The following is a 15,807-nucleotide window of genomic DNA, read 5'->3' on the forward strand; positions in this document are numbered from 1 at the left end:
AGAAGTATTTTGCTTTATGCAGACAAGAAGACAATTCCGAAGAAGTAGTATTTTCTGTGCTATACATCTAACCCTCCAACATATTCTCTTTATGTTGCAAAAAAAAAAAAAAATAAACATCTTGAGTGGGTGTTTAAACCACCACTGGACTAGTGAATGTGTTGAGCTTCTGTATGTGAAGCAGAGATCTCCCCTCACTAACCTGGATGACACCAAGAAGAGGGACAAGACTGAGACAGTCCTCATAGTTTGGATGATTTAGTCCTTTGATTTTCTTAGTATGAAAGCACTGTGGGCATTCAAGTTGTTTCTTCGGACAGATACATACTGAAATGGGCATTATGCTCAATGATCAGCCTGACGAGTGCAGAATACAATAGAATGATCAAATCCCTGACCTGAATACCGTATCTTTTGTAATAAGCTGTGCATTGAAAAAGGACTTTCTTACTGTAGTGGCTACATGGTGATTGAAGGACAGTTCATTATTGACACAGATTCTTAGGCCCCTAACTAGTGGATCAAAGCTTTGTGTTGTCAATGTGACAGTTACAAGGGACATCTTACTTGTCAAATGATACTATTACACATTTCTTAGCATTTAGTTTTAAACCATGGTTTTGACATCAAGTATTGGTATGGAAAAGGTTTTCCTGAGTGATCTGGATGTCCTCTGGGGTGTTTCGGATGGAACCAAGTACAAACTTGGTCAGCTACAAATCCTTAACAATAGCCTTGATCTCTGAGAAATAAATGCCAAAGAGGAGTGTACAAAGGATAGAACCCTCAGGTACACCACCAGTAACTGGTCTTTTGGAGGAGGTAGAGCAGCCCAATCTAAATTTATTGGGTTCTATTTGTGAGCGAATTTGCTATCCAGGGAGTTAACAGGGGTTAGCTGGAACACTTTATCCATGATACCAGAGTATGGGGTGGTGTCAAATGCCTTTGCAAGGTCTAGATATAAGGTATGTACTGATTTGACCTAATCCATTGACTCAGTACCCTTCCTGAAGAAATCAACCAGTTTAAGTAGGCAGAATCTGCCCTGGACAAATCTGAACTGACTTGGGTAAAGAGTTTTTAGGTTGCCTGTGTCCTTATTTATTAATTCCATAATGATTATTTCCATTGCCTTATAGATGTTCCTGGTCGGTCAGATCTATGGGTCTACAATTTCCCAGATACACTGACACACCACCTTTGTGCAAGGGAATGACAGTTGATAAAAGACATTAGTCTGTCACAAAGCCTGTTTGGAAGCTCACATTGAGTATCCTGTGTAGAGGGTCTGACAGGTCCTATTTCAAGCTGGACAGTAAACAGTCCAGAATGTTATCCTACCCAGCAGAAGCAGTGTTCTTCGTCTTGGATAGTAGCTTTAGGACTTTTTCTTCAGAGGTTTGCTAGTATAAGACCTGGGAATGTGGAGGGGGGGGGAGTAGAGATAAATGTATCAACTAACAAACTGTTTATGTTCTCTGGGACAGACTATGTGACATAATTTACTGTTAGCTATGCACAGTGCTAAGCATTCTTTCTAATGTTTCTAACACAGTTAAAGAAGGTTCTGTGTTTGACCTTTGCCTGGGAGGCTATTGTACCTCACATCTAGCTTTGGTTGATCTGATCAGGACCCAGAATTCTAGGTTAGGTTTAGCAACAATATCAGTCATCCATCAATGTATTGTCAGTAAGGGTTAAAGCTAGAATCCTAAATATATCTGATCTCAAAATAGCCCAGTGAAGGGTCTACATAAATAAGAACAAAATCTACTCCCATGATGGTAACCCTAAGCTACAGGGAGCACCCATTTCTGAAACAAAACAGTATGTGGTAAAACAATTTTCATCTACTCCCATGATGGTACCCCTAAGATACAGTGAGCACTCATTTTCAAAATAAAACAGTATGTGGTAAAACTATTTTCATCTACTCCCATGATGGTACCCATAAGCTACAGTGAGCACTCACTTTCAAAATAAAAAGGTATGTGGTAAAATTTGTAGAAAAAAAACATATGAATTAAAATGTATAAAGGTCTGATACATCCAATGAATATCTTATAGCCATTAGTCCCTTGTCATATGGGTATACTGGTACAAAGGGGGTGACATAAAGGGTCCAAAAGGTACCAATGCCATTCAGTAGTTATCTCAGACATTACTGTCAAGAATTCCATAATATCCTTGGTTCTGCCCTTAACCAATGAAACCATTACTTCAAAAAATAAGACAATGGTTTTGTAAAGGAGTCCTTTGCTGACAGATTCAGGCATCCAGGAGGTTTATCTGTAATTTTATGGACACTGGGAGCATATAAAAATCTGTGGTTTGGGAACCCTTGCTCACTAACTCGCTCTTTATCAGAGAAAATACATTCTTGTCATAAGAACATACTAGGCAAGCATCACAAGGACCTTAAGATGCTGCACCATATATACCTTTAACATATAAACTTAAAAGGTCTTGCCATCCTTTTCAAGTACTTACTGGACAATTTTCTAGTAGCTTTCAATTGTTCTGAAAGTATGTTGCTTGTTATTTTCATATCATACTTAGTGGAATGTCTTATTGTCATGCATATTTTTTCTTGTACTCAAAATGTTTTATTTTATTTGAAAAAAAATACAGCGTAAAATATAATTAAATACCTCTGGTAAATTGAACTAACAAAACAATTTCTTTATAATATTTACAAAATGCCTGAGATTAAATGTTCATATATAACACAAATTATGGATAAGATTTAAATGTCAAAATAAAAAAAAAAAACTCATGATGAAAAAGAGTCAATGAGGGCACGCATAATTTTTCACCTCCCAAATCAAGTAAGGCAGTATGTGATACCCTGGTATATATTTGTCTGCCAAACCAAGCATCAAAGCTAGCCTTAAAGACAATGTAGTGCTTTGTTTTACCTGTAGAGGCAATTTATTCCACAGGTTAGGAATACGTTGAGTTAGGAAACTATCTCTCCAGCAAGTCTGGTTTATTTGCTGGTGTACATTTAAGTCCTTAATGCAGGTGTTTGTAGAGCCACTAGTTGTGTGAAAAAACAGAAGTTCAAATAGGACTGGGTCATTCATGGCTCGAAAAGTGAGATACAGGTCACCCCATAGCAACCGGTAGGCTTAGTATAAGGACAGTCATGTTAATCTATCAGCGTGGTTAAGCAACTAAAGGCTGTAATTGTAAATATGAAATTACTTTTTAAAATTAGTTCTGGATTCCACATTTGGACTTTGGTCACTTCTCATTTCTTAGACTCCACTGCAATCACCACACACCTTCCCAGTTATCACTCTAGAAACAGATCTGTCCCGTTCTTAAAAATTTACTTTAACACATTAAATTTGCCTAAGCAGTACCAGCTGCAGGCTTTAATCAGAAACATGGATTTCAGATATGCAAATCTCCAAGAAACAAGAGTCATTTTTTTCATGATTCAAGCTAGGGTTGGTATATTGCTCACCACAATGACTTTCATCCAAGAAAGACTTACTGTGTGTGTTTCTTTGAACAGAAGCATACTATACTCTATTTTGAGCAAAACAGAACAAACAGGCAATAATATTTCCTTGAGCTTTAAATCTGTTTTTACTCTGTACATAGAATCACACCAAAACATGCTGCACTTTTATACATATTTATCCAGCAATCACTTTACAAATTATTTACACCCGTTATTCTATAGGAATTGTATTACTGTGAAGCATTTGAAAATCTCAAGACAATAAAATGTGTTACTTTCCTATGCCTAAAACCTAATTATCAAGTAAAGTCTGAAAAACTGTTTGCTACTAATGGGAGAGTCACTATCAGTTTTAAGCATGTCTGGTATGACAATTAATGAAAACATACTATCTAGGATAGCAGGAATAAAAGCAATGGCAAAGGTGTATGCATTTGGTTCAATTACATTTGCCACAGATTTCATTCCTGTTATCATCGGCAGTATATTTTTGTTAAATGTGAATTTGCTGCAGTCACCAATAACTGCTAGAATATATTTTCCTGTCGTCAGAGGCCAATGCAATTCCACATGCTGTTATACCCTGGGTTGATCTTGCAACTGTGCATCTTTACAGGAACTGAATTTTTACCTGGTTAGTTATGCAGTCATGAAGCTTTACTACAGTTATCAATATCATTTTCTCCTTAATATTCATTGATGTGCTTCATGTGCAATGTATATAGTTCTACTCTGCAATGATGCAGGTATTACTAATATTCTCTGCCTTGAGACAAATCTGCCATCAGAGTATGGTTTTATGCAGTAATGATGCAGGCATTACTAATACTGTCAGTCTTGAAATAAATCTGCCATAAAATGAAATGTTACTGCTATGCTAGCCATTAGCAACCTTTCCCAAAGATACTGTAACATCTTATCAGCAATTTTATACCAAATGGTGGTCAAACATAATTATTTCACTTTTTGTATAAATGGGTCTTTACTAGTCTTGGTTTGACTTTCTGCTAGCTTTAAGGGTTTTAGAACTGCATTCTACCACTTTAAATCCTCTGCATTCCATTTTTACAAAGGAATATGAATGAAAAATTCAACAGACTTAAATTCTATCCCTCTACCCTCAGAGAATATTTGAAATATCTACAAATTCAGAATCAAGACCACTAGCACATAAGGATACATTTATGCGTAAAAGTATTCACAGTTTCAAATAAGTTGTCAGTGCCCATTTTTCAGTTTGGGTGTACTTTTGTTTAAAGCACATTAAAGTTTTGCTAGCAAATGTTAATACTTTTTAATGGTCATGATGTCTGCATCTGTATGGTGCCAAGTCCAACAGGACTAACAGCCACTTCTAACTTAGGTTTTTTTTGCTTGGATCAAAGTAAGCCATCACATGATCAGACTACACAGTCTTAATTTATGCAAGACTTAATCATATGCCTTTCTCATTACGTAATGCATTCTTTTTAATGTCTAAGTGACTTTCAAAATGGCTAATTTTACATAAAACTGGTAGTATAATTTACTATACCTATTGAGTGTTTTATCAGTGTGGGACATTGGTAGAGATCCATTCTTAGCAATCTCCACAGTCTTTGGCTCAGGAGACATGCTTCTATCTGAAAACAGGTCCATACATTTTGCTTGTTAAATTCACACTTTTTATTTGATGTCAGTCTATTCTCTTTTATTCTAGGAAATATTTCACTTAAATATGACTACTGGTTTATGTTTTCATAAATGCAAATGGATCTAAGGAATGAACCTTTCTATGCAGACAAGTTTTACATTATTGCCTGCATTTAGTTGTACTCATACAGATGATAAATGCCCCAATGCCTATATAACAATCTGAAGAAGAACTATTCAAAAGCGCTATCATTGGACAAGGGACTTAATTTTTATTATTTTTGTTCTTATTTTGTTTTATTTAATTTTTTTCATTAAATTCTGGATTTTAACAGAACTTTTATTACTGGATTGCACATGCAGTTAATTTGATTTTCATAACAGTGTTAGCCTGGGTGAACCAGCTGCCTTTTGGTTTATGCCTATATATATATATATATATATATATATATATATATATATATATATATATACATATATATATCAGTCTTTCTGGAGCTTGATGACAGTACTTATAAATCTCTTCTGAGGAGCATGTTAACCACAGTTAACCAACAAAGATAATGCCCACACATAGGTGTCTAGATTTTCACTGGTCACAATGTATTTTGAAGAGACACTGCACCATTCTTTGTCATAAACTCTTGCATTTACATGAATCCTTTTATTTATTTTGTGGAACTTAACTTTGGTTCCCTGGACTATTTCTACTATCTTAAAAAGTATGAATGTTTTCCATATAACAATTACTCTTCTCCTTCAGGAAACATTTTTTATAGGTGGGAGGGTTTTTCTATCGTCCCTAAAGACAGAATTGTTATGCATCTTTTTCTAGACACATTGCCTATGCCAAATACATAACTTTTACGAGCAATTTAATGTAACAGACAGATGATAACCTCACAGATTTCACATTGTAACTTTTGTTGTGCATTAGTGGCTTGAACCTCTGAAATCACGAGAGTTCTTACCACATTTTAATAACTCTGAAAAAAAGAATACATTGTCTTATTGATTTTTTAAATTTTCCTAAGAAACTGATTTATGCAGAAATAAACTTATTGATAATGTTAAAAAGGTTTTAGTATTTTGTTGAAGGATTGTTAAAAACAAACTTCGTATTCTTGCAGCAAAATTGCAATAGAGAAATATCATACATTTCACTTCTTTCTCAGCAGTAAAGTGAAATGGGTTCCTATTACGTGATTGAAGTTTTAAACTTCGAACAAGACAATATCAAACTTGTCTGTTCGAAGTTGCAAAACTTTGAACACGGGAAACAAATAAATAAAAGATGCAACAGTAAACTAACTGTTGCAAGCAGGGGGGGCAAGCCCCCCTGCACCCACCACGTGGGGGGGGGGGTTGCGCCCCCCACACCCCCCCACTCTTTAAATATACCAGCTCCGAACTGCACTGTAGTGTGATCTCGAAGTTGGTATATTTAAAGAGTGGAGGGTGTGGGGGGTGCAGGGGGACTTGCCCCCCTGCTTGCAACAGTTAGTTTACTGTTGCATCTTTTTTTTTTTTTCTGTGTTCGAAAATCAGCAAATTCGACTATATGGTTTCGACCATATAGGGTTCGAACTTGTTGAAGTTCGATCACGTGATAGGAACTCAAGTGAAATAGCCTTGTCGTTAAGACTCACCAGAAGCAGTCATAATTTTCAAGCCTTTCAATTCACTTGTGTATTTCAGAATCAACACTGTTATCCTCACACAATCATTAGGATATAGACTGATGCTGCATACTTAATCCAAGGATTCCCTAGGTTTTTGGAACATAGTCTGTAACTGGAAACTTTACCTTAGTGTTATCTATACCATCTATATTACGTATCTGTAAACAGAAAATCTAAAAATCGATGAGTATTTTAATATAACTTAGCTAGTTAATTCTTCTTTTATTAGTCTCCTTTGCTGTGGGTGACAACATTTAAAATTACTTAACTTTACTTAACTTTATCCTAAATCATTCCACCACATGTTTAATCCAGCCATCAATATAAACACTAAACATGTTTAAAAAAATTAGACCACTTTGCTCTCCTATAGTAATCACTCCTGACCCTCCACACCTATTACATTTTTGAAATTTACTGTTAAATTCCCCCCTCTTTAGCTTAATCCCTACAACCATGTATTATTGTAAGTTGACAGGTACCTTCTAGGCTACTGATCTGTAGAAGTGCTACTCTCTGTGATAGACTCTATTCCTCTGGAATGTTCTATTCATTTGGAAAGATGACCGAGATTCTTAAGCTGATGTTTACAATACCACTGGACTTATGAAAATGCAACAGGTGTATGCGAGGCAAAGACCGCCTCTAAGTAGCCTGGTAATATAATTAGAAAAGGGGCAAAGTTTTAAGATGTTCTGCACAGGTTTTATGATTTAGGCACTTGATGTGCAAACAAGGGAGGAGCAGTGTTTATTTTAAATGCAGATTTTTCTTTTAATAGTACCTATGAGTTACTTAATAACATGAAATCTTATTAAATTATAAGCAAGTTTCAAGTTGACAATATCGTGAAAGCAGTGAGAAGTGGAATATATGGGATGTATATGGATGGATGCCTCACTCTTCATGTATTCACATGCCCTTCACGTGCTGACAAATTTATTAACATTCTTTTTTGTAATTGCTTAATTTGTTTGCATGTATATAAAAAGCAGGTTTGGGATGCACATTCCAAAAATGAGATTATTTGGGGTCTGTGTCACAACACTTTTCCTGTGAAAGTAACAGAAGAAGGAAAGATGTTGTAGTTTGAAGAGTTGTCATACTGAAGCAACTTGGCAGCCTCTCCTTTCACGTTCTATGTGGATTAAACACTTGTGGGCTAAGTTGTTTGATCAATATATTACTTCAGGACTGTGTGACAGAAGTACACATGTTGTACAGTATGGGTAATGTCCTGTAATAACCATTGTCTGATGCAAAAATGATGATTTTCTTACAGTGGATAAGGGTGAAGACAAACTCTGCTTTACGGTTTGAGAAATCAAAGGATGAAGATAAAATTTTTCAAGAATATGTATATACAGTACAGGTACTTGCATATTATTAGTACTACAAATTTGTGTATGTACGTTTTCTGGCCCCTCTTTATTGCAGTTTGCGAAAGCTGTATATTCTCGCAAAATGTTATGGTACTTATGTATTATCGGTACTTCAAATTTCTGTATGTACGTTTTCTGGCACTTCTTTATTGTAGTTTGTCAAAACTGTATGTGCAAGTGTGACTTGTCTGCAACTAGGTTTTGAGAATATTTTGTGTTTACCAAGCTGTTTTACACAACACATTTCGGGACTTATTTGTACTAATAAACACAATGAAATGTGAAGGGCATGTAAATACTTGAAGACGGAGTTGTTTGGAACCTGGTTGCAAGAATACGCAAGTACCGAATATTTTACATACCACAACCCAATATAGCTATATGTAATGGTCTCCCTAAAGTGCACAAGGATAAAGGGCCACCACTGAGACTGTCTCAGCAATGGAATGGGTTATAGAACTAATCTCAATTAAAGATAGTGTTTTTTTTTTGTTTTATTTTTTTTTACAGCAGCTCTATAGCTGCTGAAAAACATTGGATAAACTTAGAACATATATATTTGTCACCCTAAATGATGGCTCACTTTTTACTATAATTTCTAATGACACAGGCATTGAGCATGTAACAGAATTTTTGACATTAGGCACTGACAGGCCCAGTAGTATGACCAATACAAAATGTAAGTTACATTGCTCATTAGAACAATAGAAAGTATTTATCTTTCAAGATGTGTTTTACAAAAAAAAAAAAGAAAGGGGTAGGAATGGGTACACCAGTGACCAATACTTATGTGAACATTATGTTGGCCACATGGGAAAGAGACTACGGGTCCTAATGGAGAGATGAAACGTCAGCAAGCAAAGGAGAGTAGTAGTGCTGAAATTGAATTCATCCTCAAGTCTTGGTGAGTACCTTCGCAAGGTGGACCCTGTTTTTCACAAAATCTCACCAAGGCGATACTGATATATAGACTGTATTTACATAACATATATCATAAACAGAAGTAAGGCAAAAACAAAAAAGATAGCTGGGTGCACAAGTCCCAGGATAAAAAACTGCCCACTCCTGGTAGGCACATTGGTGGCAGGACAGGAAAAAATGACGGTGTAGAATACTCAAAATCTGGAAACATTCCTACAATGGGGCCAGGCAAGGCCCAAGGGGAGGATGGCTCCCCCTGTTGTAGAAAGAAGTGGCAGTCCACAAAAATCACAAAAACTGATAAGCCAAAGAAGAGCCATAAAGACGACAGAGTGGACTATTGAAGATAAGAAAGAAATTATGTATTGTTACTATTATGCAAAAAGCCCAGAATTTCCAAACAGAGGATATACAAAGAGATTAAGAGATAAATTAGAGGAAAGAAAAATACTTTCACAGAAAAAACTGTCAGAAGCTTCAAATAAAAATTTGCGTTTGTTAATACAACAGATTTTTGAAAAATATTACACAGATCAAGAAACTTTGATCTGTTTGGAAAAAGAAGCATCTGAGGAAGTGTGAAAATGTAAACAAAACCTAGCCATTTTTGAAAAGTATAAAAAAGAAATATAGACATGGGAAAGAGAGATTTGACATGGTGCAATATTTGTGCATAGGAGAAAGCCAAGTTAACTAACATAGAGAAAGCAGTCACAAAGATATTCGAAAAGAAATACAGGCAAAGGCATCCAGATATGTTAAATTTCACAATAAAAAAATTAATATCACAAAGATGGAATATGGTAAAGAAGATTAGTAAAGTAGAATTAAGCAAATAGAAACTGAAGTTATGGAGTGTCTGAGGAGTGAAGGACTTAATGTAGAAAATCTAACACTGATTGGATCACAGCTTGATGGAGTGAGTTCCCAAATTAAGGAGAAGCAGGAAGATCAGGAGACATATGAAGAATAAATATGGACATGGGAAAGAAAAAGAGATTTAATATGGTGTAATATTTATGCCAAGGAATTAGCAAAATGAACCAATACAAAAAGAGCAGCACCAAAGATATTTGAAGAGAAATACAGGCGAATGAATCTGGATATGGAAAACCTTACAATACAAAAAATTAGAAGACAAAGTGGAAAAGTAGAAAAGGAGATCAGTAATTGAGAAGATAAAGAAATAGAAAGTGAGTTTATGGAGCACCTGCAAAGTGAAGGGTTCAATGTAGAAAATCTAATGCAGAAAACACCACAACAGGATACAGCAATGAATATCCAAATTAAGGGGAAATCAGTGGAAAAGGAAGCAATTGGTCAGGTGCCATATATCAAGATATTTTGGAGCCTTCCACAGAAAACCAGTATAAATGTTCACTTAAAGCTACACAGCAAGGGAAGGAACAGGAGACTGTGTAAACTCTGATGCAGACAATGCTGAGGAGTGATAGGCCAGTGAATTCCCATATGGCAAAGCAACAGACGGCACCGGATTAAATTGAAGATAAGGTGCCATAGGAAGATGCTATAGAGCTTTCTATAGAAAGCCTGCAGGAAGTGGAAAACAAAGGATGTGCCCTTAGTCTGGAAGAAAATTAACTAAGGGAAGTGTTGCTTGATTTAATGGACACAGATGCATTAAAATCAATGAAAGAAACAGACTGTAGAAGGTCAATAAAACCCCAAAAGTCAGAAGTCTGATAAAACAAATGAACACAGTAATTAGGACTGTACACAGAGATCCATGCGATATAACAGAAGTAAACAGGATATATTACTGTGCAGCTAAATTAATAACTGATAAAGTTCTACCACAAGAGCACAGGGTAGTGAGGCAAAGGAAGGGGAAAATCAAATACTATCATGGAATATTGAACAGAGAAAAATATAAAGCAATTAAGACAAGAAGTGTCACTGTTAGAAGACTATAGAAGAGGGAATATATCAACAAAAATACTAAGAAAGATAGATGTGATAAAAGCAGTGTGCAGTATTAGAACAGACCAGGATCTGCCATGCACTATCGCAAATAATAAATTAAATAGTTCAGCACAGGTGGAAAAACTTAGAAGATACAGTGATAAATATAAAGGAAAAGTACAAAATAGGCAATTTAGTGATGGCCCAAAAAAGTTTTAGAGAGAACTGGGAAACAAGGTAAAAGGAATTGAAAGCCAGTCAAAAAAAAGAAGAAATAGATGCATTTTGGAGAAGTATCTATGAAGATTCTGTGGAACACAGCAAAGATGCTAAATGGATAAAAGAAGTAAAAGAAAGAATAAGAAGGTTAAAGGTACAGGATATGAAATGGGATGAAGTAACAGTCAGAATCTAGGCGCTAGAATCCGCCCACATAACACAAGCACTCGGGTCACTCCACGGCAAGTACAAATATGACACAGTCATTGTCCATGCTGGTGTGAACGACCTGAGATGTACCTCCCTGGACTACATGAAAAAAGACATAGAGGAGCTCTCTGATTATGTAGCCCAGGCAGGTATGACCCTAACCCTGAGCAGTATCCTTCCTTCACCAAGAATGATGCCACAATATAGAGACAAGATGATCAGCTTTAACAATTGGCTTAATGTCTGGTGTCATTCAAAGGGGATCCAGTGTCTGTCTGCCTGGGATGACATGCTTGATAAGCCACGCTGCTTCGCAAGGGACGGCTTGCACCTGTCACCCCTGGGATTCCGGATATTGGCTAAGGCTCTTGCCACCCCATAGTGCCTTTTTAGGCAAGGCTCAAATTCTAAACCTACCACCCTAGAAAACAAAAATGGGAAGAAACTGACGGTAATGCTGCTCAATGCCAGAAGTCTAAATCTCAAAATGCACGCACTCGAGGCCCTTCTCAGTATGGAGAACATCGATGTCTGTGCTGTAACTGAAACCTGGTTCAAGGCTCCTGAGAGCACCCCGGCACTATTAGGTTTTACCTCATATCATGCGTTCCGGCCCCAAAACCCGGACCACACCACAAAAGGAGGGGGTGTACCCATATACATAAAGGATACCCACACCTCCAGGTTGGTGGCAACGCACGAAGCTTCGGAAACCATCCAGGTGCAACTAACCATAGGCAAAACTGCTCTACAAATTGTAGCATGCTACAGGCCACCCTCTCAAACTCAGGAACCCCACACAGCCTTCCTGAAGACACTGGAGGGTATAAATGTATCTCCAAACACCATCATATTGGGTGACTTCAACTACCCGAATATAGACTGGGAACATTACTCAAGCCCTAACTTTCTAGCCCAACGGTTCCTGGAGTTCATAAATTCAAATGCCATGGAACAACTAGTCACTGTTCCCACGAGAGGAGAAAATATACTAGATCTCATTGTCACAAACATGGGGACAAAATGCTCCACACCGAAGTATATCCCTCATTGGTGAGATTTGATCATAAACTAATCTCACTGGAAATCCACATCCCGCCCCACCCCAAACAAAAAGACCATAGTGAAGAACTTCTATAAAGCAAACTTCACACTACTCAAGACTGGTGTGGTATCCTTCAAGGCCCTTGAGCCAGTGGAAACCACAACCCAAGCTGCGGAAGCCCTTACAAATGCCTTCTATGAACACCTCCAGGACTGCATGGATCAGGCAATCCCAAATAAAACCAAGACTCTTTCCACAAAGGGCAAACGTCCAGTCTGGTGGACCCCAGCCATTAACAAACTTTACAATAAGAGGAGAAAGCTATTACATGATAGAACAAAATCCATAAAAGGGAAGTCACCCCTGATCATTATTAGTAAAAAAATACGAGCACTCATAAAATCAACTAAGGCCAATTTTGAGAGAAAAATTGCCATGGATTCAAAGGACAATCATAAGGCCTTTTTCAGCTATGTTAGGAACCTGGGTGGAAACTCCCAGATATGCTCAGAATTAGTCCAAAATGATACAAATATCACTGAACCCACAGACATTGCCAACATACTGGCAGACAGGTTCAGTGCAATCTTCACCCCCCTCTCCCCCCCCTAAAGGAGAGAGAACTATCCCAGCCGAGTGTAGCCTCCCGGACATCTCAAATGCGCAGGTGAAAGCTGCTCTCTAAAGCTAAAAACACAGCATCAATGGGACCGGATGGTGTCCCCGGCTGTGTGCTACATGAGCTAAATGAGGAATTAAACCCGCACATAAGGCAGCTGTTTAATCTCAGCCTTACCACAGGATACGTGCCCAAGGAGTGGCGTACGGCAACTGTGGTCCCACTCCACAAAGGCGGCGCCTCTACGGACCCTGGTAATTACCGCCCCATAAGCTTAACAAGTCTAGTCTGCAAAGCTATGGAGAGGATCATAATGGAGCTCATAAACAAAGATATAGGGGACTTGCAGACATTGGACCCGACCCAGTTTGGCTTTGTCAAGGGAAGATCATGCCTTTTGAACTTGGTCGACTTCTTCAAAACAGTCACCAAGGCCATTGATGAGGGAAAGGCAATCCATACAGCCTACCTTGACCTTGCAAAGGCTTTCGACACAATACCCCACTCGGGTATTGTAGAAAAACTTACCAGCTTAAATGTAAACCCATATGTCACAAGATGGGTTGCAAACTGGCTTAAGGACAGAACCCACAGGGTTAGAGTTGCTGGCGCTATGTCAGACTCCAAGCCGGTCACAAGTGGTGTCCCACAGGGCTCGGTCCTTGGCCCCCTATTGTTTGGCATCTACTTCTCAGAAGTACAGGCCAACATGGGAGGACTTTGGCTGACAAAGTTTGCAGACGACTGCAAACTGGGCGCCATAGTGAAAAGTGCATCGGACACGGATATCCTTCAGAAGGGACTCACGGAAACAGATAGCTGGTGCCAGAGCCATGGCCTGAAGTTAAACGCCAAAAATGTATAGTCATACCCTTCGGGAAAAACAAGGTAACCCCAAGCTACCATATAGGTGGCAATCCACTAAGCACAGAAGAGGTTATCAGGGACCTGGGGACCCAGGTTGACAGTGGCCTTTCTTTTGACACTCACGTTGCTAAAGTGGCCCACCTGATCATGAAGGGATTCACATCCAGATCTAGTGAGGTCATTGTTCCCCTGTACTCTTCACTTATCAGACCAATGATCGAGTACAATGCCCCATTCGGGATGTATCTCACCCGACATCTGCAGCAATTGGAGAGACCCCAAAAGTTCCTCACCAAAACGATAAAGGGACTCCAAAATCTGTCATATGCTGCCAGATTGAAGAAACTCCAGCTCTATTCAGTCGCATACCGTCTGCTCAGAGGTGACATGTGCCTGACATACAAGGCCATGTCCAACCCGAATTAATGGACATGCTCCACCTCAAAACATCCAAATCCACCAAAACCACTAGAGCAAGCGACTTAAACCTTAGCACGGATATAAATAGGATGTGCTGGAGGGATAGATTTATCACTCAGAGACTCCCTATGCTGTGGAATAAAATCCCGGTCCATGTGAGGCAGAGCACCTCGCTGACTCTGTTCAAGAGAAATCTAGACCTGTGGATGGGAGATCGTAGGTTTACCCCGGGAATCATCTCTGTGTCACTGCTGGACAGAGGCACAACAAACTAATGGGCACAGTATTTTTTCATATAAGGGGTGGCGTAAGCCACAAAAATCTGGGCTAGGCTTATAAATGCCTTAGGGCAGATAGCCTAGTATAAACCTATGAACCTAACCTATGAACCTATGAGAGATTGAAACAAAGTTAAGAAAAGTCTCTAATTGGAAAACCCCAGGCCCAGACCCAGTGCCTAACTTTTGGTTAAAAGTATGAACATCTCTGCATGAAGAACTAGCCATGAGGAAGAACTATTTATACATGCACCCCGAACAGACACCAGTCTGGCTAACAACAGATAATTTGACAGTATCCCACATTGGATAAAAGATTGTTTACAAAGGTATAAGATGCATCCTATACTGATCGACTATGTTACAGTGACCATGAAAAATGGCAGACCACTTTGCAATTAAACCATGATAAAGGACAAATTATTATCCCAGGGATAAAAATTCAAAGGGGGATATTGCAGGGTGACTCTCTGTCACCACTGCTGTTCTGCCTTGCCCTTAATCCATTAAGCTATGGGGGATGGTGTCGAAAGCCTTGGCGAGATCTAGATAGGCTGTGTTAACCACCTTACCCTCATCTACAGTTTTAGTGACCACTTCAAAGAAGTCTATCAGGTTTAGGAGACATGATCTGCCTTTTACAAACCTGAACTGGGTGTGGGGTCCAGAGTTTGGAGATTACCAATGTCATTGTTTATAAGTTCCATGATGATACGTTCCATAGGCTTGCAGAACAGGCTCATCAGGCTAATGGGGCAGTAGTTCCCGGGGTCCGTGGTGGCTCCCCCTTTATGGAATGGTATAACCGTCGCTGTGTGCCTTTCAGTGGGCACAAAGCCTGAGGTAAGGTTATGATTGAACATGGTACTTAGGTGGGATGCCAGTACGTTCTGTAGTTCATGTAGAACGCACCCTGGGATGTTGTCAGGTCCCATGGATACTGAGTTCTTGGCTTTGGAGAGTGTGGTTTTTACCTGTGCAGTCACGATTACAGGAACTTTGCATTCTTCTAGTATAGAGATGGGCCCTTTAGGGGGTGAGGGAGGAAAAGTTAGCACTGAACCTATCTGCCAGGATGTTGGCAATATCAGTCGGTTCTGTATATTTAGTGCCATTGTGCTGTAACTTAGAGCA

At 38.6% G+C, this 15,807-nt stretch overlaps 1 protein-coding gene across 1 annotated transcript in view; it reads right to left on the minus strand.

Annotated features, from left to right (window-relative positions):
• The window catches only part of GDE1 (glycerophosphodiester phosphodiesterase 1), a 523,842-nt gene that overhangs the window by 426,174 nt on the left and 81,861 nt on the right, over window positions 1-15,807 (minus strand). The gene's annotated exons all lie outside the window — the stretch shown is intronic.

This window comes from Protopterus annectens, chromosome 12.part0 (assembly GCF_019279795.1).
Source record: "Protopterus annectens isolate FY-2018-M chromosome 12.part0, PAN1.0, whole genome shotgun sequence".
Lineage (NCBI taxonomy): Eukaryota > Metazoa > Chordata > Ceratodontiformes > Protopteridae > Protopterus > Protopterus annectens.